The sequence below is a fragment of the Podarcis melisellensis genome (assembly GCF_964234715.1).
Source record: "Podarcis melisellensis genome assembly, chromosome: 5".
Lineage (NCBI taxonomy): Eukaryota > Metazoa > Chordata > Lepidosauria > Squamata > Lacertidae > Podarcis > Podarcis melisellensis.
In genome coordinates, this window is record NC_138537.1 from 93,866,563 (window position 1) to 93,872,138 (window position 5,576).

The following is a 5,576-nucleotide window of genomic DNA, read 5'->3' on the forward strand; positions in this document are numbered from 1 at the left end:
TTGAATCACAGATGAGCAATGTTTTACTGCAATCTAAGCTGGTGGTCTTCTTCTTCTTCTTCTTCTTCTTCTTCTTCTTCTTCTTCTTCTTCTTCTTCTTCTTCTTCTTCTTCGGTTTTCACATTACACGGTACATCTTACAAACATCACATGCTACCATTGTTGTTTTTCTTTGACTTCCCATATCACTTGGTAAGATGTTGCATCTCCACTCTCCCCATTTGATTATTCTGTAAGCTTCTATCTATCTAGGGCTGGGCAATATATCGATGTACAGTCCAAAACCAGTTTGAGGTCCATATCGTGATATCGGTTTCATAATTTTTGACCTGGCAATATTGTGAATCACAGTGTGTGTGTGCTATCCAAAAATCAGAATGTGGGGGGAAACGTGAAGTCAGTCAGTGCCTCTACATAGCTCCATTCTTATTTCAGACATTGTGATATACTGGTCTATCACAATGTTTAGCTGGTGATATATTGCAATGTTGAAAGCCAGATATCGCCCAGCCCTGCTTCTTACTCACCTTTTCTCTAAACTAAAAAGTCCCAAACTTCAACCTTTCCTTATAGGAGAGTTGCTCCATCACCTTGATTATTTTGGTCACATTTTGGTATTGGCAAATGATTTAAACATCAGCAGTTTTATTTTCCCTTCTTAACAATCCCTAGCATAGAATTTGCCTTTTTCACGGCTGTCGCAACATCTTCATTGAGCTATCTATTACGGTCCCACGGTCTCATTCCTATTCAGGGACTGCCAGTACAGACCCCATGACTGAAATTGATTTCTTATTGCCCAAACATTCATTGTTGTACCGTGGTACCTCGGGTTACAAACACCTCAGGTTACAAACACTTCAGGTTACAGACTCCGCTAACCCAGAAATAGTACTTCGGGTTAAGAACTTTACCTCAGGATGAGAACAGAAATCGCACGCCGGCGGCACGGCAGCAGCAGGAGGCTCCATTAGCTAAAGTTGTACCTCAGGTTAAGAACAGTTTCAGGTTAAGAACAGACCTCTGGAAAGAATTAAGTTCATAGCGAGAGGTACCACTGTACGCTTTTTGACACTGAATTGCATTTGCCGTTTGGAGAGGTCCTACTGGAGCTCTTCACAATCTCTTTTTGTCTGAATGACCCTGAACAATTTAGTACAGACAAACCTCGGTTGTCGAACGTAATCCGTTCCTGAAGCCTGTTTGGCTTCCAAAATGTTCGACAACCGAGGCACGGCTTCTGACTGGTTGCAGGAGCTTCCTGCACTCAAATGGAAGCCATGTTAGACGTTTGGCTTCTGGAAAACGTTCGAAAACAGGAGCATTTATTTCTGGGTTTCGGCATTTAGGACCTGAGATGTACGATAACGGAGGCATTCGACTGTACTTCCCTTTTGCACCACACTTTCTCGGCACTGGTCTGTACCTTAGAGCTCTGCATCTGAGTGCCCTTTTTTTATTTCACCCTGCCCCTTTCCACAGGAAACCTCTCTTTAAAGCTCAATCAGAGCCAACATTAATTCGTGGAAAACCTGAATTAAAGTTTAAGGTAAAGGGACCCCCGACCATTAGGTCCAGTCGTGACTGACTCTGGGGTTGTGGCGCTCATCTCACTTTATTGGCCGAGGGAGCCGGCGTACAACTTCCGGGTCATGTGGCCAGCATGACTAAGCTGCTTCTGGAGAACCGGAACAGCGCACGGAAATGCCGTTTACCTTCCCGCCGGAGCGGTACCTATTTATCTACTTGCACTTTGACGTGCTTTTGAACTGTTAGGTTGGCAGGAGCAGGGACCGAGCAACAGGAGCTCACCCCATCGCAGGGATTCGAACCGCCGACCTTCTGATCGGCAAGTCTTAGGCTCTGTGGTTTAACCCACAGCGCCACCCGTGTCACTGAATTAAAGTTTACTCCAGCTTTAAAGAGCGAATTTTGCAGGGAAAACTGGGGGAGGAGGAGGCGATTCCCGAACACAGAGCTTTCAAGTGGGGACCTGTGCCTAGAAACACTGCACAAAAGGAATTCTGGATGAGCCTGTTGTCTGTGCCTGAGCTCCGCTCAACTTTCCCGTTTCAGCTCTCTCTTAGTATTTCACTTGATCTCATGGCTGGTTGGTAGCAGCTGCTAGAACAAAGACACGGAGAGGCTGTCCCTGGAGAAAAACTGCTCAGGCTCAAAGCCACCTGGAGAGAAGGCAAGGCTGGAGCAACACATGAGCAAAACACCTCTTCCTTCAGGTTTTAAAAATCAACATGTGTAGGCTTTTTCTCACAAGCAGATGAACCCAGGTACAGGCAACAGATACAAGATGTCATGTGAATCCTGCTCTTCATTGGAGCTGCAGTGCTGAAAGTTTGTTGAATTAATAGGTAAAGGTAAAGGGACCCCTGACCATTAGGTCCAGTCGTGACCGACTCTGGGGTTGCGGCACTCATCTCGCTTTATTGGCCGAGGGAGCCGGCGTACAGCTTCCGGGTCATGCGGCCAGCATGACTAAGTTACTTCTGGCGAACCAGAGCAGCGCACGGAAACGCCGTTTACCTTCCCGCTGGAGCGGTACCTATTTATCTACTTGCACTTTGATGTGCTTTCAAACTGCTAGGTGGGCAGGAGCAGGGACCGAACAATGGGAGCTCACCCCGTCGCGGGGATTCGAACTGCTGACCTTCTGATCAGCAAGTTCTAGGCTCTGTGGTTTAACCCACAGCGCCACCCGCGTCCCTTGTTGAATTAATAGTTGTTGGGTTTTCCTTGCGTGGTCTTCACCCTAAAGGAAAGCAGGGCCCAACATGGTGATAACAGATTAAACAATGCAAGGGGAGAGCGGCAGCCCAAGATAGGAAAAGAGGTGGTAAGGGAATATCTAGCTAATGGGTAGGCAAACTAAGGTCCGGGGCCAGGATCCGGCCCAATCGCCTTCGCAATCCGGCCCACGGAGGGTCCGGGAATCAGCATGTTTTTACATGAGTAGAATGTCCCCTTTTATTTAAAATGCATCTCTGGGTTATTTGTGGGGCCTGCCTGGTGTTTTTACATGAGTAAAATGTGTGCTTTTATTTAAAATGCATCTCTGGGTTATTTGTGGGGCATAGGAATTTGTTCATTCCCCCCCCCCCCAAAAAAAAATATAGTCCGTTCCCTGAGCTCCCAGGAGAGACGTGTGGCTCTGGTGTGCTGCAGGCCCCATGGTAATTGCCGCCCCCCATTGCGCCCCAGCCCCCCTAGCTATACCTCAGCTCCAGGGCCTGATGAGCTGCCCCCAAAGGTACTATAGGAGCTTGTGGATGATATCTCAGAACTCCTTTCTGTAGTCTTTGAGAATTCTTGGAGAATAGGTGAGGTACCTGATTCTTTGACACCTCCCTGTATGCCAACCTAGCAGTTCGAAAGCACACCAGTGCAAGTAGATAAATAAGTACCACTGTGGCAGGAAGGTAAGTGGCGTTTCCATGCACTCTGGCTTGCATCACGGTGTCCTGTTGCGCCAGAAGCGGTTTAGTCCTGCTGGCCACGTGACCTGGAAAACTGTCTGCGGACAAATGCCAGCTCCCTCGATCTGAAAAGTAAGATGAGTGCCGCACCCCATAGTCACCTTTAACTGGACGTAACTGTCTAGGGTTCGTTTACCTTTACATTACCTTAATCTTTCTCACTTGGATGCTGAGTTGATGAAGCAGCAGGTGTTTCTTAAGGTAAATCCAGTGTTTCTGTATTACCTGGATTACCACACCTCATATTCCTGCTCTATCCAGCCCTTCCATCTTCTATTTTTGTTATTTTAATTTTAATATGGAATGTGATTCTTTAGCATAGTGTTTCAACTTACTCAAACTTGCTGGAGCTGTATCCTGTACAAAAACTACTGTACCTCTCTGACTGGAATTTTGCAGACTCCCTTCCCCAATTTTGAGGTGGAGAGGAATTATAGGTCTGGGTTTTTTTTGGGGGGGGGAGACACTAAAATTTTAAGGCACCTAAGATAAAAACTCCTTCATTCTACCCCCCTGACAAGTTCTACTATATTTTCAAATTGCAATTAATTTCTGTTAGAAAGTTTATTTAAAAAACCCCCCAAAACCTGTCTCATTTTGGTAATATCAGTTTTCATTACCATATTTATTATTGGTTTGCGCAGGACTTTGAGCATTATGGGGTGTGTTTTGCAGCTGGAGAAAGTGTGCCTTGTTTAAAACTGAAAGTCATTCCTGGTGATACAGCTCTTTATTCATTTGTATAAACATCAGCTATGTTGGCAAAGAAATTTACACCATTCCAGAACATTCCATTACCGAACTCAGTTTCTAGACACAGGCAGCTTTTCAGAAATTGGCCTTGCGGTTTCACATGCTCCTACTTTAGCAGCGGTGTTTATAAGCTGCTGTGTGGCCGACCAGCGCTCAACAGTAGCCACACTTGTCTTCCCACTGCGGTCAGTTCCGCCTTTTGTGACTCAGCAACCCTGCAAGTCTACTATTGCTTTCTGTACCTGACAGAATGTGAAGCGTTGGAGACTCGGCTTGCATCAAGCAAATAACTAAATAACCTTATATGTGTCTACTCAGAAGAAAGCCTCAATGAGTTTAGTAGGCCTTACTCCCAGGTAAGGGTGTGTGGGACTATAGCCTGAGTGTTTTATCTAGGCAGCCAGGGCTTTGCGTGCTGAGGTCCCCCAAAGCCATCCCTAACCCAATAACTCACACATCACACATAATTTTTGTTTAAGGTTTTTGGCATAATTTTGGCCACAACTTTTATTATCATACAATTTTGTGAGTGGTTGCGTAGGCATTAGTTATGACTAGCTATCCCCCCCGCCTTGGGGGATAGCACTGACTCCCGGATTCCAGCGTAAGTCAGTGTGGAGGAACAAGCAGGGCAACTGGAGCTGCGTTACAGACCCTTCAGTTCCTCCCTGCATGCGCCTTGGGGTCTTACACGGCCCGCACCCGATTCCAGGGGTTTGGACAAGGGGATGGTAAGCCCCAGAATTCCTTTAACGGAATTCCCATTCCGCAGCAGCATTGGAGGGGTAGGCACAGCCAATCCATACCCCTCCACCAACCAATTTAACCAATGCCTAACCGCCAACCTTACAAGTTGTGACGATTTGCTACGTAGTAGGCAAAACCCAAAAGGCACACACTAATCAGCCAGTTGGTAAATTCCTACTAGGCCCCCGCACCAAGGTGGACGACCCCATGACAGGCAATAGCAAGGTCAAGCAGAAGCCCCATACCAAGGGAGGGCGGGCGGGTGATCGGGTGCCCACAGCGAAAGAGAAAGGAACAAGCTGTGGACCCAGTATAAATAACCTTTGACTCCACCCCTTAATTGGCAACATCACTTTTACCCCAGTAACAACCAACACCAATCAATTCAATTCCCTTGCCACAGCCTGGCTGCAACTGAGGATGGTTTGTCAAGCCCCATCCGCAACACGTGCTCTCTCTTTAATGAGAACACGCTTTCCCAGATATAACAAGAGGTTTTTTTGCACCAGGTCAGTGAGGACCATTTGCAGAATTGCAGAAGCACAGTAAAAAACATGCCAAAAAACCTAACCACATCCCCAATAT